The sequence below is a fragment of the Felis catus genome, chromosome A2 (genome assembly GCF_018350175.1).
Source record: "Felis catus isolate Fca126 chromosome A2, F.catus_Fca126_mat1.0, whole genome shotgun sequence".
NCBI classification, from domain to species: Eukaryota; Metazoa; Chordata; class Mammalia; order Carnivora; family Felidae; genus Felis; species Felis catus.
Window position 1 is genome coordinate 167,593,646 of NC_058369.1, and position 27,817 is coordinate 167,621,462.

The 27,817-nt window shown below is 49.6% G+C and overlaps 1 long non-coding RNA gene across 3 annotated transcripts; it reads left to right on the top strand.

Moving 5' to 3' along the window:
- The first annotated feature begins 46 nt into the window (after window positions 1-46).
- Window positions 47-27,447, top strand: LOC111559565. 3 transcript variants are annotated; one of them, XR_002740683.2, is made up of 3 exons: window positions 47-356; window positions 15,588-17,941; window positions 26,132-27,447. It is a non-coding gene; the product is annotated as an uncharacterized LOC111559565 (long non-coding RNA). The 3 variants fall into 3 exon arrangements; XR_006594717.1 differs by having other exon boundaries at window positions 48-356; window positions 26,183-27,447; XR_006594716.1 differs by lacking the exon at window positions 26,132-27,447 and adding an exon at window positions 21,516-22,075 and having other exon boundaries at window positions 48-356.
- The last annotated feature ends 370 nt before the right edge of the window (window positions 27,448-27,817 follow it).

Below are 27,817 nucleotides of genomic sequence, written 5' to 3' on the forward strand. Positions count from 1 at the left end.
GCCGCCGAGGGGCGTGGCCTAGAGGGGCGGGGAGGCGGGGCCACGCCCCCAGGAGGCCGGCGCTTGGCCGCCTTGACCAGTCCGGAGCCGCGCGCGGACGCGAGGTGGGTGGGTCTGCGGAAGCGGGTTCCTCCTCCTTTAAGGTTCGGTGACTCGTGGGCGGCCGGCCGCAGTGTCCGTGCACTTGTTTTCCGCAGAAGGTGATTATCGTGGCAACTCCTGTTAGTGCCTTCGCCGGGCACCCAGCACCCGGTCTCTGGCCCTTGGCACTCAGCACCCGGCACCCAGCGCTCAGCCTGCAGAGCACCTGGGCGGTCAAGCAGGACGTCTCCCGCGGGGTCTTGCGCTCTGCCAAAGTAGGTAAAAGGCCAGCAGAGTTGCTTCCGGACCCTTTTGGGGCGGAACCCTGGAAACCTGGCTTGTGTGGATGTGATAAGGGGCTCGGGCGGCCGGAGGTCTCGCGCCTCCCCACCTGGAGAACGTAGATAGCCTTGGACAGGAGGCCCTCGCCCAATCCCTAGAGCCCTCCCTGTTCCTCTGTCTTACTACCTTCCCGACACCCTCGGCAGCTCGTTTATTTTGGGGACCTCCAAACATAACAAACACAGTAATTCATCCCCAGTCTACATTAAGTATCTTTTTTTTGGATTTTTGCCATGAAGCTGAGTTTGAAGGAATACTTAATCATTTTACCTTTGGATTTATTTGGCTATAGAGAAGTCATGTAAATTGCTATTGTCTGTGTGATTTTCTTGGCATCTCTAATTAAAAATTCTAAGGAAGCAAGAAAATCTAGAAGCTCCGTTCAAATTATTTTAACAATGTATCTGAATTTAGATTTTTTTCAGTATCTTTTGAAATTTTGAGTTAAAACTTTCGTCATGACTCAAAAACTTTTTTTTTTATGGTCTGCAAAAAGCTTGCCAGCCCCCTATACTGTGCCCATGATGCACTGTGCTGTAAATTGTTGGTAGTGGGAAAACTGGGGGGACATGCGCTTTGTTCTGAGAGTTCCTCTGCTGACACAGGCTAATAAGAAACCAGGAGTGCTTCCAACCGGTTATATGCAGTGTTCACTTTTATTTTGAAAATGTCTCAGGGCCCAAAAGAACGAGGGAAAGACAGTATCTGAGTCTGTTTTTCTAGACACCCAGGTTCTGCGAGCTGCGTTATACACCCACCTGAACTGACCTGCATAATTTCTAGATTAATCTCTCCAAATCAGAAGGTAGGCAGATCATCCCACCTGAACTGACCTGCATAATTTCTAGATTAATCTCTCCAAATCAGAAGGTAGGCAGATCATATTTTAAGATGTGTGGCATTTAGACGTGTTCCAGAAAGTGGATGCATGCATTTCTGCTCTTTCTAACCCAGCACTCTGAGCATCTAGACCTTTCTGTTTTCTTTAGCCCTTAGCCCAGGATAGGAGACTTCAAAAACGGCCAGAAGCTCACCCCTCCCTGTACATTCACCCCTTTGCCTTGTGGCTTTGCCCTTTCTTCCATCAAGAAGTGTATCTATCTTCCACTCCCTTGAATCTGGGCCTCAACATGTGACTTGCTTTGTCCAAAAGGACAGAAGAAAGTAGGAGGTTCCTGAAAAGCGCTTGTGCGTTAGGGCTTGTCCTCTCCTACCACCCCCTGGCACCCTCCAACTGCTACTGTGCAAATAAACCCCAACTAAGCTGGTTTGGGGGGCCCAGTTATGTCTGTCACCCTATCTGCCACTCTTCTGCGTCCCTCTAGAACATAAATCTACCCCAAAATACAGGTTTTTCTCCCCTGCTCAAAGCACTGCAATGCAGTTATTCTCACTAACTGTAAGATAAAATTAAACTCCTTAACTTGGCATTCAAGACGTTGACTTTGGGACCCTACCTCACCCTTCCAGACATCCTCCCCACTTCATTCGCTGAACAGCTCTTTGCGGCAGCCTGGCTCTCTCCTCTCGCCACCCCCAATACCAAGGCCCAGCCACTTTACTGTTCCCTATCCTCTTTGCTGCTGTTCAGTCAGTGCTACCTCCCTTCAGCGTTCACACCAGGACCTTCCTTCTCCACAAAGTCTTTCCGGACAATTCCAGTCTCTTCATGCATTCATTCAAAAATGTGGGGACATGATGGAAAGAACCCTGCTTCGGTCCCTGCTCCCACAGAGCTTACAATCCAGGGATGCAGCAGAAAACGTACAGAGGCTATATTCCTGGCCATTCATTTGACCCTTAGGACACATGTCCTTGTATCTGGGTCTATCCATAGTCAACGTATAAGCTCTTTAAGGTCTAGGGCATCTTTTCTTGTAAACATCTGCGTACTGCCTTCAATACCTAATAGAATGCCTTGTACAAAGTCGATACCTAAATAATAATGTTGATCGGTCCATAGGTTGGTGGCCCCGAGAAATTTCCCAAAGACTTCTTCACGCTTCGGCACTTCTTCAGATTTCTATACCGATGTAGATGATTGTGTGGCGTTGCTCGTGTTTCCAGCATTACGGTTCAGATGTCCATGATTGAAGGCACTGCCGGTTACTCTGTACTCTAGTTTCACTGCCTCATCGTGTCTTTGAAACTGCTAATATTCCAGATAATTCTCCTCGCTTCATTAGGCCTTGCTTTGATCCTCCTGGTCAAAATGAGATCAAAGTTTTGAGATATAAAGGGACAGAGACCCAATTTGTTTTAACCTCTTTATGCCCTGTACGAAACCAAGCCAAGCAATATTCAGATGTAACTTGTATTCCTTCCAGCCTCTGTCCGAGGTGGAGGTTTTTTCCCTTAGCCAAATAAGCAAAAGATGAACAAGGAAAAGTCTAGAAATAGCCCAGCTCTCCCTCCGCAGTGGGATGGGTAAAGAAACTGTGATGTGTTCATGCAATGGAATAAGGCACTGGGCTGAAAACTCAATGAACTACAGCTGCGAGCAACATTCTGGATGAGTCTCTGAGACTGTGTTGAGCAAGAGAAAGAACAATGCACACAGCACGATTCCATTTATATGAAGTTCCTAACCATGCAAGACAAAATAAGAAACTATTTAGGGATACAAACATGCATAGAACTATAGAGGAGAGGGGGGAAGGATAAACGTCCAGGAAGGAGGGTCGGAGAAGAGAACGGCAGGAGGCGTCAGAGGCTGCAGAGAGATGATTGCGCTCATTGCTAAGACTTGTTGGATCTGGACGCAGGTTGCCATTTGCACGACGGATCCCACAGGGATCTCCCTTCACGTCACTGCAGCGGGTGCCTCCAGTTGGCAGAGCCTGGGTCATGTGCCCACGCCTGTCTGCAAAGGAAGTGAGTGTGTGATTTTTCCAGCTTCTTCTGTGGGACGAAGTCTCTGCTTCATAGCATAGGGGGTTCTTGTAAGACAGAAAGGGGCTTCCGATATGGTTTGGCCGAGAGGAATTCTTTGGTGCAAATACGAAGTTCTCTGATGATCCAGCATAACCAAAGTATAAAATTTAGACTCCCTAAAGAAACACACGGACTTTAGGTTTCGCTAGATGATAACCAGCTAGTGGTGTGCTGGAGACCAGCTCTTAAAAGCTGGTTGTTGGTTTTTAGGAGTTTTGTGAGTCATTTGTTAAACACAGCCATTATTTCAAGTTAAATTATAGACACTTACACTCAGTTAAATTTTGAGAGAGAGAGAGTAAGCAGGAGGGGGGGGGGGGAGAGAGAGAGAGAGAGAATGAATCCCAAGAGGGCTTCACACTTGTCAGCACAGAGCCCAACGTGGGGCTCAATCCCAGGACCCTGAGATCATGACCTGAGCTGAAACCAAGAATCGGCCACTCAACTGACTGAGCCACCCAGGCGCCCCAATTAAACTATATTTTTGAGAGGTAGCAAAAACTCCTAGTCCGCCATGTCCTAATTCTTTTATCATACTTTACTCTCAGCTGGGCTCCGAAGGTTACTTAAATCCACAGCTGCGTGCTGCTTCTTGACCTTCAGTGGCCTCACACTGGCAGCCCGAATCCGCCGCGGTGGGAGCATTTGCAACATGGAAATCGGCAAATGATGCAGATCAGAGGCCTCTTTCCTCCCCCTTGTAGAGCACCATTAGTTCTAGCATCCCACGGAGCTGGCAAAGTCTCGGGAAGCACTTGAAGGTTTTCCATACTGTGAACTAATGCCAAACGACCAGCTGATCAAAGGTGGTGTCGTTTGAGGGAAATTGAGGAGAACAACACACTCACCTGATGGCTGATCGTCCCGGGTGTCTGGAGAGGTGGAGGGATCCTCCAGGGAAAATAGAATTTTCTCTCAGGAAAGCAGTTCTAAACCCATGAGAGTATAGCTAGGTTTAGAAACATCCATTACGTCACACTGATCAGAACTCACCCGTGGCTTGCTGGGGCGCCTGGGTGGCTCAGTCGGTTAAGCATCTGACTTGGGCTCAGGTCATGATCTCGCGGTTTGTGAGTTCAAGCCCCGCGTCGGGCTCTGTGCTGAGCCTGGATCCTGCTTGGGATTCCGTGTCTCCCTCTCTCTCTGCCCTTCCCCCACTCATGCTCTCTCAAAAATAAATGTTAAAAAAATATATACGTATATATACATAAAGAGCTCACCAGTAGTTTGTGTATTTGCTGGTTTTCTTTTTTATTTATTTTTTAATATTTATAGTGAGAGAGCATGAGTCAGGGAGGGTCCAAGAGAGAGACACGGAATCCCAAGCAGGCCCCAGGCTCTGAGCTGTCAGCACAGAGCCCGACACGGGGCTCGAACTCATGAACCCGGAGATCATGACCTGAGCCAAAGTTGGACGCTTAACCGACTGAGCCACCCAGGCGCCCCTGCTGATTTTCTAAAGGGGCAAACGAAATTCATTGTTCCCTCTCACGGGAAGGACAGCAAGCGCGGGGCCAGGTGCAGAGAGGGAACAGATGTAGCGGGAGTTGATTGGCCTGGAGCTGCCGTGACAGAGCCCTCAGACTGGGCAGATGCGTGCAGTCCTGATCTCTCACAGCTCTGGAGGCTGCAAGTCTGACCTGAAGGTGCCGGCAGGGCTGCTTGTCCCTGAGGCCTCTCTCCTTGGCGTGTGGACGCCTGTCTTCCCCGTGTTCTCATGTGGCCGTCCCTCTGTGTGTCTGTGTCCTGATCTCCTTATCAGGACACCGGTCACACTGAACTGGGGCCCTCCCTCATGACCTCATTCTAACCTAATCACCTCTTTGAGGACCCCATCCCAAATACAGCCACAATCTGAGGTCCTGGGGTCAGGAGGTCAACATGAATGTGGGGGGACACAGTTCAGCCCCTAACAGGGGGCGTGGTTAAGTTCTCTCCTGATGGCCCACCTTTCTCAGGGGAATGAAGAGCAAGCTCATCCTCGAGGGAAGAATGTAGTGTTTGAGATCCTGGGAAGGAAAAGGTGTGACATAGTCAATACTGGGGCGGGCAGGGGCAGGCACAGTCACCAGGGGACAGGCAGAGGCGGACATGGTCACTAGTGGGTGGGAATTAGTGGACATAGTCAAGGGGGGGTGGCAAACAGGGGGATCAGAATCACTAGGGGGCAAGTCAGGGATGAACACACCCTAGGGTGCTGACAGGAATGAACATAATCACCAGCAAGTGGGGAGTAGCGGACAGAGTCACCAGGGGGTGGGCAGGGGTGGGGACAGAGTCTCCAGGGGGCAGGCTGGAGTGGACACAGCCACCAGAGGGTGGGCAGGGGCGGCGGCAGTCCCCAGGAGGCAGGCAGAGGTGGACAGTCACCAGGGGAGAGCAGGACGGAGGAGGAAGGGCACAGCACTTCTAGGCAGCTCAAAGCTCCAGTTTAGGCACCAGACGTAGCTGCCCTCTAGGCACCGGACCCCACATCTAACCGCTCCCTCTGCTCAGTGCTCCCCTGGGCCTTGCTCTCCAGTTCCCGTGTTCAACTCTCGCCAGCCTGTGTTAACATTAGTGGGTGGACGGCTCCTTGCAAGGTAGGCAGGATAGCGCTTAGGAACAGCCTCAGAAATTGGAGAACCGGGTTGGAAAGCCAGCTTCACCACTTCCTGGTTGTATGGCTTTGGGCAAGTTAACGACGTGCTTTGTGCCTCCGTTTTCTCATCTGCAAAAGCTGGGAATCGTGAAGACGCTCAGCTGGTGTGGTTGCTGCGACTGAATGACATATCCGTGGAGTGCAGAGGCACCCTAACGTGGGCTGTCGTCGCCATCATCACCTGAAGAACCGGGCTCTAAGCAAGGGGTGCGCGGACATTTACATATTGGGTTACATAGCTACGAAACATTCACAAGTTTCAAAGAAATTTGTAGCTCCTGCGCAGGGGCTTAAACACAAAAACGTGCTTAAAATGAAAGAGAACTTTAATTTGCCAAGAAATTGCATAGCTGTGGTATCCGTAGAGTTGAAACTCAGAGGAGACCCAACCAGAGGAAACGAAGGCATGTGGGACTTGGGATTCGCTGCGGGCGGGGGGATTGCAGAGAATCCCTGGAAATCTAAGTCCACAGATAAAAATCGCATCCCCCCCGCCCTCGACTTGCCCTTCAACCCTTGGTGTCAGCTGCTGATCTTAACAAGACTGTGTCTTAGGTGAGGCACGTGGTTTTCACCTGCTCTGCTAACCCTCGCTGAAGAGTGAATAGAGGAGCAGTGCTGCTAGTGGAAGAAAGAAGAGGGACGTGAGGGTTGGTGTGCGGTGAGAATCAGCCTTATTCACCCGTTCTGCAATGTTTCAGATGCCACGGGAAAGCGGGACCCCACGAGATTCCAGATAAGAGACCCGTACAGACCTCTTTAAAGGTCTGCCCTGTGCCATATACACACGAAAATGCCTGATCTCTGATTCAAAGGCAACCTTCGAGGAGGCGAGCTATCTCACCAGGGTGTACGTCGGATGGCAGAGAGCAAAGCAGCAGTAGGGGGAAGGGCCTGGGCCAACAGGGCGCGGGGGCGAAAGATTGAGGAGGACACCGGGCATGCGGAGGCCGGACAGGGAGGACTCAGGAGGATGGGCTGCGTGCCCGGACACACCACAGACGGTTTTGTTACGAATGCCTGACGGCGGGAACGGCTCCCCGCCTCGATGAAACCTCAGGAGGCCAAGTTAGATGAGCAAGCCCTCCCTGGCTCTGGGGGGGAGGCCCAAAGCCAGGGCCCAAAGCCAAGGTGAGGACACTCGTCTGAAAAATATCCTGCTTGGAGAGCCAGCTCGTAAACGGCTCGAGAAGAGGCAGTTAAGTGCTCAGGGAACGGGATGCTGACCTTACACTTTTTATGATAGCTTTTTAATTATGCTGTGGAAGGAAAAAGAAGGAAACAACGAGAAAAGTATATTTAAGAAGTTAGCCTTTCTCCCCCTCCCTCAGATGCGTCCTCTGGATGCAGCCGGGGTGGCCGGGGCGGGGTGGGGGGGTGGCGGTAAGTGTTTCCACATTCCTGCTACACACACAGAAGTGCTTCTTTACGACACAGTTGAGATCTATTCTGCCACTTGATACTTTCATTTGACCACATATGGTGGCTATGTCACCACATCACTACGTCTTCATTAGCAGTTCACGGACTAGTAGTTTTTGTTTATTGATCTAATCTTATCCCTATAAGATTAGGGAACCAACAACTCGGGTTGTTTGGTTTTTTTATTTTCCAGTCTTGCTTAAACGATGCTGTATCATCTATCTTTGTGCATATATTTCTGCACACTTGTGCAAGTCTCGGAGGCAAGTGGGCCCCTGGTGGGCACTTCCTCTGGTTTGCAACAGATGAAGCCAAAGCAGCCAGATGCTTTGGGGAAAGGCAGTACTGGGCCCGGGTCCCATCGCCGCGAGGGGCTCCCAGGGGGCCTGGGAGGGACACAGCCGGAGCTGGCTGGGAAGGGAATCGGTTACATGTTGAGTCTTCACTCGCCACGGGGCCCGAGGAGGGAGACTGCCTGTCAGGACTGTGGGGAATTCACCCCAGGGAACGCAGGCCTCATCCAGGCCTCCTCAGGGGCTGCGAGCCCTGGGACAGGCCCACGGAGGGTAAATTAAGTCAGCAATGCCCGGGAGGGAGGGATCTCTCGAGCCTGGCGGCTTTAGAAAAAACACTGGCTTAGCCCCTGAGAGCCCAGGCCACGTGCTTGAGGACTGGGCCCTGGAGGGACGGGTGGAGGCAGGAGGGCAGGATCCGGGTCACTGTGTAGTCACTGTGCAGGAACCAGTTCCCAACCGTTGGCCGCGACGCCCCGGGCACGAAGCAGGCCCCTGTGCCTCGCGTCACTTAAGGAGCTGGGAGGGCTGGTCTCGGCGGCCTGTAGCACTGTCAGAAATACCTCAGTTACCTTCATGCGCTCCCGAGCCGTGGCGAGCCTACACCTCCCGCCGCTGAGGTCCCTCTCGCAGGGTGTGTTTAACCCCGTTTTCAAGTGAGCGTCCTAAAATCGCTCCACCCAGGAAGTCAGCTCGATAGTGTCCCCGACATGAACTTTCCCGGCAAGACAGAGGGTGCCACCGGGCCCTGACGTGCTCTCCCACGGTGCTCGCTCGGGACTCAGCAGCGGGTCAGCAGGGCGCGCGGATCCCCGCCAGGGGCTGCGCTGAGGCCCCACTTGGCTGTCGTCGGGGACACGTTGGGTTTTGTGAGAAACCGCAGTCTGAGAACACAGACGCTGCTCCACCCGTGCGGGTCCTGCCAAGCCGTGCATTTGCTGGGAAGGTTCCTCTGACTGCAAAGCGTCAGGACAGGCACATAGGGAGAACGTTAGCCCGAGACCCCTGCATTGCTGTGTTTGAATGTGACATCGGCACAGTCGAAGTTCTTGCTGTCATCGTTGGGGGGAGGGGGCGTCTCCCTTAGGACCAAGTCCCCCAGGGCAGAGCCAGGCCCTGTAGCGTCCCTATCCGGCACGGCTGCGGCCTCACCATGCTTGTGGTAGACGGTGACTTGGAGGTCATGGACGGTAACAGATTCCCCCGAAATGCCGGGTTCGCTCACCGCATCCAGAAATCATCCAATGAGGCAAATGCCCTCCACGCTGTACGCTTAGAAATTCAGCACAAGAACCACACACACAAGCCCTTGTCTGGAAGATGCTGCTGTGGAAAGCACTTTACTGACTGTGATGGGAGGCATGTGTGCCGGGCTTGGGGCACTGGAAGCGTTAACAGGAAGGTGGATCCTCCCAAGAGGAGGGCTGCAGCCTGCCCCATCTGCCTGTCCTGGGAGCGGGGAGTCCTGGAGGGCCTCCTGGCGGCACCGTTAACCCGGGCAGAACTGGGGGGGCGGTAACGCTGCGGGCGCTGTTTCCAGGGCCTCAGGGCCGAGAGTCTCTCTCTCTTCTGTCCTGGGCATTCCCAGGCTGTGAGCACGGGAGCCTGTCACATGTCAGAGTACTGGCACATTGGGGACCAGAGGTGACACTACTTACCCTTCTTACCTTTACACGTCATTTTTGCTTAATATTGGTCTTAGCCCAGATCTTGGGGTGATGTCTTCTAATAGAATCAGCAGCCAATGTTACAGAGAAGGAAACTGAGGCTGAGAGGGAGTAGGGCCCCCTCTGCTCGGTCTCGCCCCAGCCACGGGCCAGGCGCCCCACCCCTCTGTCCTGAGGCCCCGTGATTCGCCCAACGTGAACCAGCGAGTGGACTGCAGGCGTCATGGGGGAGTAGGTCTTGAAATGGGGGCTTCTTCTCCCTTCAGACCTCCAAAAGTGGGCCTGAACAGCCTGTCGCTTGTGTGTGGTGTTTTGTAGCCCCCAGAGCACGTGTGATCCAGGATTTAAGTTCACAGTAACCCACCAGGGTCCCTTCTCAATGGATGAGGACACTGAAGTGTCAGGGGGCAAACCGCACACCCAGGCTGGCGCAGTGAGTTTGCAATAGAGGCAACTCTGAATTCCAGCTGTCCGTCCCGAGCCCAGAGCGCTCCGTGACCTGTCCCACGGCCAGCCCAGGAGAAAGGGAGGCAGTGAGAGACAGGGTGGGGTGTAGACAACGGATACGGACACGGTTATAGTAGAGACAGATGTAGCCATGCTGTGCCCATGGATACAGATACCATAAACAACGTTACAGTCATTGACATGCTATGGACATCGATCCAGCGATGGTTGTGGATATACAGGTAAATACACATTTATAGATAGACACTGGCAGAGATGGAGACAAATACAAAGTGCCCCGCTGAGCTGGCCAAGTTAAATTCTCATATGCGGGGCCCGTGGGGGGCTGAGTCTGCGAAGCCTCTGACTCTTGGTTTGGGCTCAGGTCATAGTCTCGCAGTTCGCGGGATCCAGCCCCACGTCCATTCTCTCTCCCTCTCTCTCTACCCCTTCCCCATTCACGCATGCACGTGCACATGCGCTCTCTCTCTCTCTCTCTCTCTCAAAGTAAATAAACATTTTAAAAGTCAATGAAAGAAAATGCTCTATATGCAACTAGAAAGCCTGGGCCCAGATCCCGTCACCCCTGGCTTCCTTCAGTCCACACAGGGACCTCCTTGTGGAAGGGAGACCAGGGAAGCCCTCTCTGCTGTGCTGGGGAGCGCAGGACCGCTGGCTCCGTGTACTGACAGGCGGATAAAAGTCCCCTTTCTCTTGCTTCTCAGAATCAATGTTTTATGTAGTTAGAAACTTCTGGAGCTTCCTGAGACAGTCTGGGAGACAGCTTATAAATAGCTCCACTTTTTCCTTATATATACGCAAGCATAGAAGGGGGACCCAAAAAAATCAACAGTAAAAAATATTTGTTATATGTTTTACTATTGTAAAATTGAATTATAATTTAAGAGCTTCGATACATTTCTAACTGTGGTAGATTTTAAGGTAATTACGTGTCTCTTCAGTAATATATTTGCTATCAACTTATTGCATAAAAGGATTGCTTGTGAATTCAAAATTATTTTTAGATTTATAGCCCTTTCAAGCGACAAAAGGGTTTTTCAGAAATACTTCCGATTGCCAATGTCAGGTGGATCGTCCATTTGCCATCAATAACGCCTCCTCCAGAATCCTCTGTCATATAAATCCAGCCTGACAGGCCCATAATGCATGCTGCGAGGGTGTTCTCAGGGGTAAGGAATGATATCTGTGTGAGTTATATTAGGCCGGCCTGTGGAAAACAGTCAGCCCGCAATTTATGAATTCAGATGCTCCCAGAACACGCTTTGGTATTCCAAGGAGACGTAGGTGTTTTCATTTGCGTTGGCTGTCTTGATAAATGTTTATTGTGAAAAACTGCTGATCTGGAAAAACACTTCTGTGCACCGTTGTCCGGCCTGCCTCTAATGTTTATTGCCCACATTATCAAAATTGTACGGCTCTATTACGCGCCCTGAGGCTGTTTTGTTGTGACTTTTCCAACATAAAGGCTTTGTGGGTGGCTCCAGGTGAAGCCTCGGTGTCCAAGACGAGCTTGGAGAAGGCAGGTGGCAGAGGCCTCCCTGGGGACACTGTCGCGTCTAACGTCGTGTTACTTTATGTGGCCTCACGGGCCGGGCAGTGTCGTGTTGTGATGTGTTCTGTTGTGCTGTGTTGAGCTGCGTATGTTGCCTGTAGTATGTTGGTTTATATTGTTGGAGACCACAGAGCCATGGTCGCAGTGCGGAAGATAATAATTTCATGTGGGTTGAGGACGGAGTAAGCGTTTGGGCTAAATGTTACAGTGTCTACACGGTCTACGTTCGCTGGGGGGTTGCCCCTCTCTTCGCCTTCTCTCCCGTCACTTGGTTCATTAAAATATGGGGTTTGATTTGTTCATTTGGTTGTTTTAAAAGTTAAAGTCTCGGGCCTCAAATCTTACCCAGCCTGCTGCCTTTGGGTAAGTGTGCGTGCATGCGTGTGCATGTGTGCGTGCGCGCGTGGGTCTTGAAGATCCCAGGGGAGACTGGGATGCTGCGATTTATCTTCGTACCCAGTTCTAATGCCCAAGCTCCTGAGTCAGCAGCCTTTATTAATACAGCCGAGGAGGCTAATTCCCCTCAGGCTGCACTCAGTTCCTCTTCCAGTGATCTCTGTCTCGCTTAGCTCCTGGCCTGCGCCTGGGAGTGGGATTTAATCTGTTATCTGAATACCATTCATAAGAAAAAGCATGCAAGTAAACATGTAGCATTAAATAAGGAATTATTTGTGAAAGTCACACAATCCCTTTCTGTAGTCAGGTCACTGAAAAGGAACCGTACGCTATCCTTTTCCTGAAGGATTGGTTTCAGAAGCATTAGAAATCCAAGGGGAATAAATCAGATTAATTTTCAAAATTAGCAGGGATAAGCTTTATTCTGAAATCATGAATGTTCTCTTTTAATTAATTTCAAATGTGGCTAATCCGTTTTAGGCGTGTTACAATATTAAATAGTAGACTGGCGTGTGGCAGGCGGAGGCAGTGAATACCCTTGATCTCTGTAAATACTTAGACCCGTTGGCTTATAATGCATAATGTCAAACGCTGTAAAAATCCCGATCTTCTACTTCCGTCTCATTGGCAAGAATAAATAGGCTTGTGCTAGGCACACAGGCTAAAACAGGAATTCGGTATTGTTCAAGGACACCCCGGAGGAGGTGCAGGGCCCCTGCCGGCTGGCAATGGTTTATTCAGCGTGGTTTTCCTCTTCCCAAAAGCAGATCGAGAAAATCATTAGACTAGCAGCTCTCACAACTGTGCTACTGCTCGGCCAGGTCATCAGCCACGGGGGAGGGACAGGAATCGGTTCGTTGGAGTGCCATGGGGACGTGGCAGAGAGCTTCTTCCTGCTTCCCCGAAGCCCAAGGAATCCAGCGAGATGACGGCAGCCGTCAGCGTGAACGCGGCCAGCAGCCCAGACTCGCCCTGGTTCTGCACCTCCAAACTGAGGCAGGGGTGAATCTCGCAGACACGCCCACACCCAGCTCTACTCTACTCGGTTGCATTTTACGGAGTCAAAACAGGACGTTCTTCCTGTGTTAACGATCGCAAGGGAGAGGAGACTCAAGCTCACGCTGGCCACCCGGGCCTGGGATGTTGATAGTGGCCTCCACGCGCTATGCGGGGCAAGCGAGACCTGGCTTGGGCAAGGAAGCGTCCTGCGGGCCTCTTGGCTTCCATTCCTTCGAGCACCAGTGTTGAAGTCCTCTGGGCTCAGCACTATTCGAGGAACTGAGATTACTTACGCAGAGTTTGTCAATGAACCCTCACATAAACACGGAGAGTTACTTACAGGCCTCAGCTGTCCTATGCGTGCACTTTAGGAGAGACACAAACGTAATTAATGATTTTAATCAATTAATGAAAATATTAGGTAATGACTGATGAGTGCTAGATAGAAAATTAAAATAGGTTGAGCAGATGAGGTTAGAGAGACCCAAGGTGGAGACTCTGGAAGGTGGAAAGGGGAGGGAGGACCCAAGGACCCAGAGCAACGGGACATCTTCCCAACTCCAGCCCCCGCCAGGCGTCCCCCGACCCACCACCTTGAACAGAAGGTGGCCCAGGTAGGCTCACCCCTCCCCCACATCAAACAGGAGTCCTGCCCACCAGCGAAAGCAGGTGACCCAGCAGCACCAGCAGAGTGCTGACCCACTGACAAGAAGAGGCCAGGGGACATACGCCCTCCCCCAGCTAGAGAGAGAGGGTGGCCCAGGGCTCGAGCAAGGAGGAATCGACCATCTGGCCCCAGAATCATTCTAGGCCTCTAAAGGCACCAGGCGGCTTGGTCTGGGGAAGGTCCCTCCACCGCTCAGGAAGCACCAGCAGGAACCTGTGGGAGCCCCATCAGGACCAGACAGGAAGTAGAGCAAAACAGCTCCTCAAAATCTCTGAAAATTATTTTTTTTAATGTATTTTTTTTAATTTTCTAATGTATTTTTTTTTAAAGAGAGAGCACAAGCAAAGGAGGGGCAGAGAAAGAGGGAGAGAGAGAGAGTCTCAAGCAGCCTCTGCACTGACAGCACGGAGCCCGATGTGGGCCTCAAACTCACAAACTGTGAGATCAGGACCTGAGCTGAGATCAAGAGTCAGATGCTTAACTGACTGAGCCACCCACACTCCCGTGTATCCTAGGTTTTGACGAGAACATGACCCCAGATGATGCAGAAGAGATTCATTCTAAAAGTCAAGAAAACAGCTGGGTCAAATCATGCTAAACAGGAATAATATTACCCTGCTCCAAAGTCTCTCCAACTAGAAATGATCAGTGACGTGAGAAATTCTTGAGAAGGCCAAGTAGTTTGTTTTTTTCGATGCCCTTCTTTAGGAGGATAGTTCTAAAACATTTGTTGAGATTGTTTTGATTACCTTTATGTTATTACCCGATGACAATAAATGTTGTGGGGTGGTTTTTACCTAAAAAGGATTCGTAGTAAGTAAAGGATGACAATAGAACTGAAAAAATACAGTAACCGAAATAGAAAACTCACGGGACAGGTTCCTAGTGCAGTAGAAATGACAAAAGATAGAATCAGCAAACTTGAGGACAGATCAGTAGAATTTACACCATCTCAACAACAAAGAGAAAATAGAAACCCACACAGTTTCAGGGATTGTGGGACCATAACAAGACATCCAACCTTCATGTCATCAGAGTCCCAGAAGGAAAGGGAAAAAGGGGGTAGCTAAAAGCACGTTCAAAGCAACACTGGCTAGAAACTTGCAAAATTTGGGAAAATGCATAAACCTCCAGATGCAAGTACAGTTTACGTTAGGTTAGGACCCCCCCACCAAAAAAAAAAAAAAAACAAAAAAAACAAAAAAAAAACCTCATCGAAGATGCATCATCAGGAAACTAAAGACCAAGAAAAACTGTTGAAAGCAGCCAGAGAGAGATCACAAAGTACCAATACAGGAACACCAGTTCGAATGCTGGCGCATTTCTCATCTGAAACCCGAGGCCAGAAGGAAGCAGCATGACACGGTCCAGGTGCTGGAAGAAGAGAGCTGTCGGCCACAAATTCTACATCCTCCGTGCAGCTATCTTTGAGGAGTGAAGGGGAACTAGAGACGTTCTCAAAAGAAGAAAAACTAAAACACTCGGTCACCTCCGGACCTACTCCTCAAGAACAGCTAAAGAAGTCCTCCGGACCTTAGGGCAACGATGAAGGAGCGTCAGCAAGGAAGACGACGGGAGGAACAGGTACAACAGGGCTGCCTTTTCCTTGTGATTTTCCTAAATCATCTCTGATGATCGGAACAGAAATGGTAACACCATTTGATGCTCAGGACCATGATATGTAAGAGCGGGGGAAATCAAAGTTGCCAAATGCAATCAGGCTTTGGATGCTTAGCTTGAAATGGGAAAATGGGCGGCCGCGTAGCAAAACGCTCCCTGAATGCTTATGCGAAGAAACTGACTGAGCTGCAACATAGCAGGCTAATACCAAATTGGGGGAAAGCACGTTGAAATCTGCATTATTAGCACTGTATCACTAGGACTCAACGCTTGACTGAACAGGATTTAAAATGTATGAGCACTCACATGTGCGTACAGAAAAATTCTTCTTGCTTATTTTTCCCTTGATTTAGCAATAGTCAGACCTGCAAATGCATAAAATCTTAAGTGATTACAAAGAAGGTGCCTTGCATAATGACGACTACCTCTGTTTGCAGCTGTGATTTTAAAAACCGCTGCCTAATAAGCCAGCATGGAGAGTGGCTCGTAATCTCCTCTTTTGCAGGAGCAGGAGCAGTGACCTTCTCGGTGGCTCTGAGGGGTATGGGCTACCATCAGAAAGTACAGTGGGTTCTGCTAAGCTGGCGGTCAAGCAGCAGAGACGTCGTGACACATGGGGGACTGGAAGCCCAGACAGGGGACGCTAACAGAAAACGGACAGCAGAGAAGCAGCCCTGAAGCCCAGAGCCCACTCACCGTGGTCTGGTGACGAGGGTCCGCTCCCCGCCACGTGGCCTCCCTGCCCGCCCCCTCAGATTACAGACTGCCATGTCCGGACTCTTCCCCCGAGAGGCGGCCTGGAGGGGACCCTGGTGAGGCTGGAGTGGTCTCAGCCCCTGTGTTTCTGGGCCCCGCACACGCCTCTTGCTTGCCCCCAATCCTTCTGCGACTTCCGTGAGGCCTGGGCTTCCCCGTACCCACGACTTGGCAGCTTGGGCCCTACGGTGTGAGCTGTTTCCCGCCGGTAGGACCCACGTGCCCCTGACCAGCCTTGGCCCTCGCCTGCCTCTGTCTCAGGTCCTGCCTCTGGCCCCGCCTCCCCTGGGGATCCCGGCTCTGCCGAGTCTGGGACAGTCACTGCCACCTGTCACCTGGCATTGTGCTGTGGCAGAGAGAAGCGTGACCACAGGAAGCACGCTCAGTCGTTCCCACCAGAAGGTTCTACTGCAGTCGGGGGTCCCCTTCCACCTCCTGAGTGGGGGACGGGCCTTGCCCTCCGCCCTCCGGCTCAGGCAGCTGTGATAACGAGACAACAACGGTACCGCAGGTGCCCTCACGCAGATTCCTGTAGGTCTTCCGCTGAAACCGAGGCTCTGAACCCCAACTACGAAACATCTCCTGAGTTAATGAGACTGACACCCCTCCCCCGCCCCCCCCCCCCCCGCCATCCCGGAAAATCCTGGAGAGGAGGAAACATCCCTGGGGCTCCGGGAGCCTGGGCCCCTGCTGCCCTCCCTGGACCAGCCAGGTGAAGTCCGCCAGCTGTGACAAGAGCCCTGGCACCCGCCCGCACCTGTGTGTTCAGCTAGACGGCACATCGTCATACCATATGTGGCTCTTTGTACCTATTTGCACGTGGACGTAATACCACAAATAAAACACTAAACGGGAGGAATCAGGGAAAAACATAGAACCCAGAATGTTGGGGGCCACTTACGCTCCTCCGGGAAAGCAGCGGGGACACTGTGGACGTGTTAATATTTCTACCGCAGTGAGCCCACGTGTCAAATGTCAAGTCTGTGTGTAATTGTGAGAGAGAGCTATAAATAGAGGAATTATTATAATTCCGTCATAATTTGCTACTTGACCAAAATAAACTAATAAGATAAATAAACATGGCTGCTTTTGCCCAACTGACTAATATGACCTGAATAGAAATAAAATATTGGATGAGTTGGAGATGCCAAGTTTAAGCTAGATTAGCAACAAAATCTCAGTGTGCCGCTTCGATATAATTAACGGGATGATTTAATGTGTTTTTCGCTCAGAATCGTCGTGAGGCGTTTTTTTGCAATAGCGTAGAAATGAATCCGCACGCGTCCGGGCTGCAGAGGAATAAAAGGTTGTCATATTTTTGAGTCCTCTTGGCAGAGTGATCCATCTGGCACTGTGCAGGACAACGGAGATGTTTTTCTTCCGATCATTCACAGCCATTATTTAATGCGGGGTAACAGCCACAGTCTTCATTAATATATTAACCTATGGCTCAAAAAGGCCTTGCAGTAAACCAACTGAGGACTCCTCACGACGGGTTCATATCATAGGGCTTGGAGAGACTGAGCCGCGGAGACGCTGACCTCAGGGATAAGCCCAGCGTTTGTTACCGACGGCAGAAGTGTGGCCAGCGAGTGAGGAGGGAGGTGGTCAGAACCCTCACGGAAGCCACTACACGCGGGACAGAGGGCCAGTTACAAACATACACGATACGGGGCGCCTGGGTGGCTCAGTCGGCTAAGCCTCCGACTCGGGCTCAGGTCATGATCTCGCGGTTCGTGGGTTCGAGCCCCACTCGTCGGGCTCTCTGCTGTCAACACAGAGCCCACCCTCTGTCTCCCCTCTCTGTCCCTTCCCCGCCTGCACTCGCTTGCCTTGTCTCTCTCAGAAGTAAAGAAACATTCTTAAAAACACATATATGATACAACCTTAGAATGCAATACTTGGCGACCTCCGAAAGAACGTGGTAGAACCACCGTATCTCACTGGCCTCAACTTCAGCCCCTCCAGCCTCCTGGCCTCTCTCCCACACGCAGGCCTTTCCCAGACCAAAGTTCCTGAGGCAGCACTTCCTTCAGGGAGATCTGGAAGAGAGAGAAGGGGCGAGACCGAACACCTTCTCGGGAGGCCTCCTCTGGCCGCAAGGTAAAAGTCACAGCCCCCACTGGGGGGGGGGGGGCTGCCCCTTCTACGCTTTGATTTTTGCCCCAGGGCTTGTCACTGACATACATTGTACTTTATTTATCCTGATTTTCATCTCTTCCCTAAAAGGTGAATTCCATAAGGGCGGGAGGATGAGTCAAAGCCCAAGCAGGAAACAAAAGGGAACCTTGAACTGGGTTCTTTGAGGAGAGTTTAGTAAAAGGGCCATTTCCCAAGACTGGCAAGGAGGTAGGGAAGCCTGGGGTGAGGCAGCACCTGAGGGCAGTGACCCAGCCCGGGGGACAGGGATGTGAGAGAGGACAACAGCCACTGACCCTCCGCTTAGGGCGGCTGGGTCAAGCACCCACTCCGCGGTTGCTCCACATCACCCACCCCAAGCGGAGCCTGGAGCTGGGGCCCCGGGCACAGTGCTAAGGTGGGGGGGGGGGTGGAATCTGCACGGTGACACACAGGGAAGTCAGGTCTGTCCCCCGTTGGACCTCCATCCCTACTGGCGCACAGGAGGTGTGAGTGTCCTGGGGCTGCCGGGACAAAGTACTGCATGGGGGAGGGGGGGTGCTTAGAACTGTAGAAACACATTCTCTCACAGTTCTGGCGGCCAGACGTCTGAAAGAAAAATTTCAGTAGGGCTGCGCTCCCTCGGAAGACTCTAGAAAAGAAACTCCCACATCTCTCCAGTAGCTCCAGGAGGATACGGATGCCCCTTGGCGTCCCTTCACTTGTAAACTCCCGTCTGCATGGGGCCGTCTTCCCGTGTGTCTGCGTCTGTCTGTCCTCACAAGGACACCAGGCATATTGGATCAAGGCCCATCCCCACTGAGGACGACCTCATCTTAACTTGATGACAGGGGGAGACCCTATTTCCAATCACAGATGCTCGGTTTAAGACTTCAACACAGCCTCGGGGCGCCTGGGTGGCGCAGTCGGTTAAGCGTCCGACTTCAGCCAGGTCACGATCTCGCGGTCCGGGAGTTCGAGCCCCGCGTCAGGCTCTGGGCTGATGGCTCAGAGCCTGGAGCCTGTTTCTGATTCTGTGTCTCCCTCTCTCTCTGCCCCTCCCCCGTTCATGCTCTGTCTCTCTCTGTCCCAAAAATAAAAAAAATAAACGTTGAAAAAAAAAAAAAAGTTTAAAAAAAAAAAAAAAGACTTCAACACAGCCTTTCGGGGGACACAGTTCAACCTGGAATACTGAGTAGTCAATAATGAATCAACGAATGAATGGTCTCTCCTGAGAATAAAAAAGAAAAGAGAAGTAAAGTTTGGGGGTAATTCAAACCAGCTCATTAAAGGCCCTCCTTCCATTATATATATATATATATATATATTTTTTTTTCCTTGACATTATGTCAGATTATGGGCAGCAGTAAATCTCCAAGAAAAACAAAGGCCAAGATTTAGTGCCAGAAAGGAATCCTGAAAAAAATTTTTTTTCATAAATAAATAACACAAGGAACTAGAAGCAGAAAGGGTGGTATACAGTTGAGGCATAGGACCGGGGAGAGGTCCAGAGCTCAGAAACGCTGCCTTCGGATGGGAGTATGATGGCGTCACCACCACACCCCGTCATGCACAGCGCGGGGACCTGGCTCCTAATGAGGGCTCTTCTCTAGAGAAATGAAACGTTTCCAAAGCAACCAGCAAACCCTTCTGCCGCCACTGGATCCCCCGCCCGCCCACCCCGAAGCGAAGCCTGACAAGGATGAGCCCCAACAGAGATACAAACCCTCTCTCAACACGCTGTCTGTCGCCTTTTTCCTAGCTTGAGGGTCAACAGAGAAGGATTGGACATTTCCAGGAAACCAGAAATATGAATGAGAAAGAGGAAGAGAAACAGGAAAAAGGGAAGGAAAAAGCCATATGTACCTATGGTCCCGGTTCAATTAAAAATACACACAGTGTGGGGCGCCTGGGTGGCTCAGTCGATTGAGCGACTGACTCTTGATTTCGGCTCAGGTCATGGTCCCAGGGTCATGGGATCAGGCCCTGTGTTGGGTTCCGTGCCGAGCGTGGAGCCTGCTTGGGATTCTCTCTTTCTCATCCTCTTCCCCTCACCTTTCTCTCTCTCTCTCTCTTTCTCTAATAAATAAGTAAAAATAAAAAATGAAAAAAGTACAGTGTGTTTGTAGACACATCAACACACGTGTTATGTATGCACATATATATGTGTTTTTCGGGTTTGTTTTTTTTAAATATTTATTTCCCTTTGAGAGAGAGATGGACAGAGCGTGAGCGGGGGAGGGGCAGAAAGAGAGGGAGACACAGAATCCGAAGCAGGCTCCGGGCTCCGAGCCGTCAGCACAGAGCCAGACACGGGACCGAACTAACCAACCGTGAGATCGTGACCTAAGCCCAGCGCTCAACCGACTGAGCCACCCAAGTGCCCCGAGATTCGTGTGTTTTAGATGCCAGCAAACCAAGTATCGGTATTCAGACAGCAAGACCAAGGTTGGGCTGTAAATGTTAAAAGCCCTGATTTATGTCGCTGTCCTCGTGAAGCACAGCCATGGAAGCTCAGCCTACTTCCCATGGAGTAGGATTGTTGAGCTACCAAACTGTTTTTCAAAAAAGCGACTGGAGGTTTCTTTGAATATCCAACAAGTACCAGGAACGGTGCCATCATTCCATCCCGATAAGTGGAGTGCCAGGTGACGGTCACCGAGCAACAGAATGGAGCCCAGCATTCAGCCTTGTATTTCCTACCGCATTTAAGGCTTTGTTAAAGAATATTTTAAGGACATCTCTTCTGTCACAAAAGAACTCAGTAAGTCTTCTGGAAAGGTGTACCAGCGGGTCCACCAAATGACCAAATGAGCTAGTCTGTTCGGTAAACTTGTTTAAACAGTATTATCAAATCAGATGCCAGAGTTAGTTTGATAAGAACGACCGTTTTGATGTTGGCTGGATATTTTGCTGTTTCTCTTAACAATAGCCAACCAGTGGATTCAGTTGTCTCCTGAGGCTTGCTGGGGACACAGCGGTAGCTCTACGTTATCAACCCAGAAGAGCGTCTCCTGTTTATTTAATTTCAGAGGCCACGTGACCACATAGGCTAGGAAGGATTCTAAAATCTTTACATGTGGGGGCTGTGTAAAACAGAGCCATCGCCACATAATTAAACATGGACTTTTATGTCAGAAGGCCAATCCAGCCCACTCCAATTTTCTCAGTGACATTATGATAAAGGCAAAAGGTGCATTAAAAGCTTTGGATCTATACTAAGGTCATAAAATCTCGCCCAGAGACAGTTCCTGTCTAGGGATTCACATGCCAGAAACCGATCAATAAAGGCTGTAAAAAGTTCTACAATATTCCCAACCAGCTGCTCTAGAAAGTACAAGTGAACGCTCACTCGTTGAAGACGAAAGCATTCCCGTAATGCCAGTATTAAATATACAATTTACTCGAATAAAAGAATTTGTTTTCTATTTATTTTCTTGGGAAAATCAGTTGACCAGTGAGATAGGAGACTTGCTTCATTTTCCAGGATAAAATTCTGGCGGAACTACTAGTCTGCACCAACCACAGACAGGCCGTCTTCTTTCTCCTCCCCCGGTAGGCGCTGGAGATGTCTCCTCTCGAGTTGTTGGGGTTCAACTTGACAAAATTCTAGAGGCGGTACAGAGTCTGTGATCAGAAAAATGCCTTTATCACGGCGAAAATCTGCTCGTGCCGATGGACCGGAGAGAAGGCCGAAGAAGCAGTTGTGTCTCGGGGTAGCTGTTCTCCCTTGAAATCCGGTAAAAATGGCCCCGTGAATGCAGGGCCTAAAAGTGAGTCCCCAAAGTGAGGGGCCTCTCGGGACCCACACGCCATCCCCCAAACAGGAAGAATCATATTCCTGGCAACGGAAAGATTAATCATGCATTTCACAAAGGAGACGCAAGGTTCGGTAATGTGCGACCTTGATTTACAATGGCCTCCTGATTTATTGTTGTGTATTTTTAAACCATGCTATTTAAAACACAGCTAATTTAAAAGCTAGTGTGTAGGCCCCGTCTGACTATTGCTAAAGATTTACTTTGTGCTAATAAGAAAATTATTGTGTCTACGCTATTCCCACTTCTCCCGCACTGTGTGATCCAACCTCCAATAAAATTGCTTGTCAGGTGAGAGACATTGGTTTTCTACTGTAGTTACTATTTCTTTGTCTCCATCCCCCGCCCCCTCCCCCCCCGAAATACAGTTTACCGAATGTTACAGACACTACATAAGAAAGATGCTTCATAGCAACAGCGCTCAGGGTGAATGAAACAGCAAGTGTTTTTGAAGGGGCCCTTTCTACCGGCAAGAACAGAAACATTTGTGCTTATTTGATGCACTTGGGTCAGAGGATAGACCCATCAGCACCTTCCTGTCCTGCATGAGGAAACCGCCTGCCTCCCCGCCCAGCAAAGCCAGGCAGCCCAGTCGGCCACCCCCTTCCACTTGCACAGAGGCTGCTGGGATCCGGGGCGAAACTCATGAATTGATATTTTTAAAAAGTTCAGAATAGGGCCTGACTCATGGCAAACGTGCAGTAAGTGTTAGCCATTCTTTTTAACTCAGAAATATTAAGTTCTATGCAAGCTCATTTTGTCCTAAATATTGTTAGTACAAGACTTTAGTACAAGACCAACAGGGGCTCCTGGGTGGTTCATTCGGTTAAGCGTCTGACTCTTGTTGTTGTTGTTGTTATTTAAATCCAAGTTAGTTAACATATAGTGTAAAATTAATACTATGTGTATTATTATATATAGAATTTAGTGAGTCATCACTTACATATAACACCCAGTGCTCTTCCCAACAAGTGCCCTCCTTAATGCCCATCTCCCATCTAGCCCATCCCCCCACCCAACACCCTGCCAGGAGCCCTCAGTTTGTTTTCTGTATTCAAGAGTCTCTTATGGTTTGTCCCTCTCTGTTTTTATATTATTTTTTCTTACCTTGTGTTCATCTTTTTTGTATCTTAAATTCCACATAGGAATGAAATCACATGATACTTGTCTTTGACTGACTTATTTCGCTTAGCATAATACCCTCCAACTCCATCCATGTAGTTGCAAATGGCAACATTTCATTCTTTTTCATCGCCAAGTACTATTCCATTGTATATACATACCACATCTCTTTATCCATTCATCAGTTGATGGACATTTGGGCTCTTTCCATAATTTGGCTATTGTCGATAGGACTGCTATAAACATTGGGGTGCATGTGCCCCTTCAAATCAGCATTTTTGTATTCTTTGGATAGATACCTAGTAGTGTAATTGCTGGGCCGTAGGGTAGTTCTATTTTTAACTTTTTGGGGCACCTCCACACTGTTTTCCAGAGCGGCTACACAGGCTGCATTCCCACCAGCAGGGCAAAAGGGCTCCTCTTTCTCCACATCCTTGCCAACATCTGTTGTTGCCTGAGTTGTTAACGTTAGCCATTCTGACCGGTGTGAAGTGGTATCTCATTGTGGTTTTGATTTGTATTTTGCTGATGATGAGTGATGTTGAGCATTTTTTCATGCGTCAGTTGGCCATCTGGATGTCTTCTTTGGAGAATTGTCTATTCATGTCTTCTGCCCATTTCTTCACTGGATTATTTGTTTTTTGGGTGTTGAGCTTGATAAGTTCTTTATAGATTTTGGATATTAACCCCTTATCTGATATGTCGTTTGCAAATATCTTCTCCCATTCTATCAGTTGCCTTTTAGTTTTGCTGTTTCCTTTGCTGTGCAGAAGTTTGCTTTTATTTCCCTTGCCTCCGGAGACGTGTTGAGTTAGAAGTTGCTGTGGCCAAGGTCAAAGAGGTTTTTGCCTGCTTTCTCCTCGAGTATTTGGATGGCTTCCTGTCTTACATTGAGGCCTTTCATCCATTTTGAGTTTATTTTTGTGTCTGGTGTAAGAAAGTGGTCCAGGTTCATTCTTCTGCATGTCGCTGTCCAGTTTTCCCAGCACCACTTGCTGAAGAGACTGTTGATTCCAATGGATACTCTTTCCTGCTTTGTCAAAGATTAGTTGGCCATACGTCTGTGGGTCCATTTCTGGGTTTTGTATTTCTGTTCCATTAATCCGAGTGTCTGTTCTTGTGCCAGTACCTTACTGTCTTGATGATTACAGCTTTGTGATACAACTTAAAGTCCGGGATTGTGGTGCCTCCTGCTTTGGTTTTATCTATCAAGATCGCTCTGGCTATTCGGGGTCTTTTCTGGTTCCATACAAATTTTAGGATTGTTTGTTCTAGCTCTGTGAAGAACGGTGGTGCTATTTTGATAGGGATTGCATTGAATATGTAGATCGCTTTGGGTAGTATCGACATTTTAACAATATTTGTTCTTCCGACCCATGAGCATGGAATATTTTTCCATTTCTTTGTGTCTTCTTCAATTCCTTGCATAAGCTTTCTACAGTTTTCAGTGTATAGATCTTTCACGTCTTTGGTTAGGTTTATTCCTAAGTATTTTATGGGTTTCGGTGCAGTTGTAAATGGGATCGATTCCTTGATTCCCTTCCTGCTCTCCTTCATTATTGGTGTATAGAAATGCAGCCGATTTCTGTACATTGATTTTATATCCTGCAAATTTGCTGAGTTCATGGATCAGTCCAGCAGCGTTTTGGTGGAATCTTTTGGGTTTTCCACGTAGAGTGTCATGTCATCTGTGAAGAGTGAAAGCATGACTTCTTCTTTGACAATCTGGATGCCTTTTATTTCTTTGTGTTGTCTGATTGCTGAGGCTAGGGCTTCCAGCACTACGATGAATAACAATGGTGAGAATGTACATCCTTGTCATGTTCCTGACCTTAGGGGGAAAGTTCTCAGTTTTTCCCCATTGAGGATGATATTAGCTGTGGGCTTTTCATATATGGCCTTTATGATCTTGAGGTATATTCATTCTACCCCTACTTTCTTGAGGATTTTTATCAAGAAAGGATGCTATATTTTGTCAGATGCTTTTTCTGAAAAGTGTCTGACTTGATTTCGGTTCGGGTCACGATCTCATGGTTCATGGGATTGAGCCCCACATCAGGCTCTGCACTGACAGCACAGAGCCTCCTTGGGATTCTTTCTCCCCCTCTCTCTCTGCCCCTCCCCGGCTCACTCACACTCTATCTCAAAATAAATAAACTTAAAAAAGACTTGAGTACAAGACCTACAAACAATTTTTAAAGAACCCATTAAAATTCCCCAAAGAGGGGCTGCTGGGTGGCTCAGTCGGTTAAGTGTCCGACTTGGGCTCAGGTCATGATCTCGCAGTTCGTGAGTTCGAGCCCAGCATCAGGCTCACTGCTATCAGTGTAAAGCCTGCTTCGGATCCTCTGTCCCCACTCTCTCTCCCCTGTACCCCACTCTCTCTCTCCCTCAAAAATAAATAAACATTAAAAAAATTTTTTAATTAAGATTCTCCAAAGAACTGAGTATGTTGCAGCGTGAAAAATTAAAATAACCAAAGTGAGCCTACAATGTCCTATACGAACCTCAACACCCAAACGACTAGACCAGGGCCCCCAACTCTGCTATTGTAAAACCTCCACTTTAAGCCACCGACAGAGTGCTCACTTTGGCCGCACATATACTGAGCAACCGACAGATAGCTGTTTTCTAAAGACCTTTATGCCAAGCCCTGGAAGTGACGCCGGTCCTCTTCTTCGGATAAAACCATGAACACCAGGCACGGGCCACCATGGAGGCTCGACCACCAGGAGGAAGGCGCCTAGAGAGGGTGCCAGGGAATCCTGACTGAGAGGAGGAAGGTCCGTGTCAGAACACAGAGGTCATGTGTGGCTGGGGCTAGCTGCGTGGAAAGGTGTGCCCAGGAGAAAGGGCCGAGGGGCGGGTGAGTAGCAAGATGGGGTTGCTGGTTTGGGGGGTGGCAGGGCAAGAAGCAGCCCCTGAACCACAGAGCGAAGCCACCTGCCTGCGACCTGCTGGTCTCTGGGGACACTGGCCTCTGCTTCTGCCATCCCCACAAGCTGTCACCTTCACAGCCCTCCCGGCACAGCAAGGACTTCAGGGAAACTAAACAGTGGAATGTGATCCCCCCATTTTCCCCCAAAAATGTGTGTGTGTGTGTGTATGTGTGTGTGTGTGCGCGCGTAAGAAAGAGTTCTGTGCTGAACAAGGAGACAACCAAATTTGGGTTTAGAAAGAGGAAGAGTTTTCTATACTGGTTACTTCTAAATAATTGCTCTGTTATTCTTCCTAGGATTTTTATTTATTTATTTTTTAACTGCCGTGTTACGTTGAATTCTTCCAGAAGCAAACCTTGAGTCAAGGATTTTAATGCTCCCAGGAGTACCAACTCTCCGCCCGTGGCTCTCCTCCCTGCCCCTGGCCGGACCAGAGAAAGACACTTGTTCCAGGAGGCCTTTGGCAGGTGCCGTGTGGAGGACACAGGGGCACCGACAAGAACCTCTTCTTACATTTCTTTTTGATATTTTCTGAAATTTGTACATTGAACTTCTTGTAAGAAAAAGAAAAACTGTATCCACTCAGAAAACAGCAAAATATACATGCCCATTACGTTGCCAGAGTTTCTGAATGGAGAAGACCCTGTTTAAATTTAGCCTGTGATCTGAGCGATATTAAAGGGTTGGTCACTTTAGCCAGTGATGACACTAAGTAGAATTTTATGCTAATTGAACATTTTTACTTCAAAATTCAAAGTGTAGGGGCACCTGGGTGGCTCAGTTAAGCATCAGACTTCGGCTCAGGTCATGATCTCACGGTCCGTGAGTTGGAGCCCCACGTCGGGCTCTGGGCTGCCAGCTCGGAGCCTGGATCCTGCTTTGGATTCTGTGTCTCCCTCTCTCTCTCTCTGTCCCTCCCCGGCTCACGCTCTCTCAAAAAGAAGTAAACGTTAAAAAAAAAAAAATTCAACTTGTATTAGTTTGCTCTGGCGTAAGCAAGATGCAGTGTGAACAAGATCAAGCAGCCGTGTGGGAAGCTGAGAGTTTCACCAGGACACGTGAACACAGACGTCCTGGGTCTACTGCGGGCCGGAGGCATGGCAAACAGCGCGTCGGGATCCATGGGCTCGTGCGGGAACACTGAACGGAAACAAACACGGGTGTGGTGGCCCCCGCGGGGACTCGAGACTGCCTGATGATAAAGAAACGGCAAAGCAAAGGCGGCAGTGAGAAACCCTACACAACTAGTGAACCAGGCGTAGCTTCTGCGGAGAGGGGAAAGCGCCCGAGGAAGCCGTAAGTGCTCTAATCCCAGAGCGTGCAGGTGCCACATGCTGCAGACCGGGAAGCATCTCCTGACCCAGGAGAACCCTGAACCCGGGAGAGCCTCAGAAAGAACACGATTTGCTAATGAAAACCAATGACGCCTCCGAAATACAGCCACGAGCAGAGGTGGCTTCAGCCTCTGAAATACAACCACAAGTAGATGTGGCTTCACGTTACTCAAACGCAAGAGCTGACCTCCGGGGCCCGCCCCCGGGAACAGAGGTTTGATAAGGACTTTGGTAATCAGGAATGTGATTGATAACCAGGATGAAAGCCACGGCGTTAATAATAAAGGGATCAATGACACAGACAAATATATCTACAGATCATTGCCTCAACTTGAAGCCGGCAAAGGCCCAGATGTATCACTGCTTTCAAATTTATTTATAGATCAGTGTCTTAATGTGATAAACAGTTGGCTTGTAAACTAAAAATACTGAAAACCGCAACATAGACCCGTGGCTTTTGTTCCTTTTCTTTACTGCACAAGAGATGTCAGCGCAGGTCCGTGACTCGGGACAGCTCCTTCGTCATCTGATGAGTGGTGTCAGATGGCCGCTTACCCTGCGGCTAACCGCTAACGAACGTGACACTCAAGGCCCTGTGGACACCCCGCAGCTCAGAGCCACGGTGCACCGGAAGCCTCTCCCATGGAG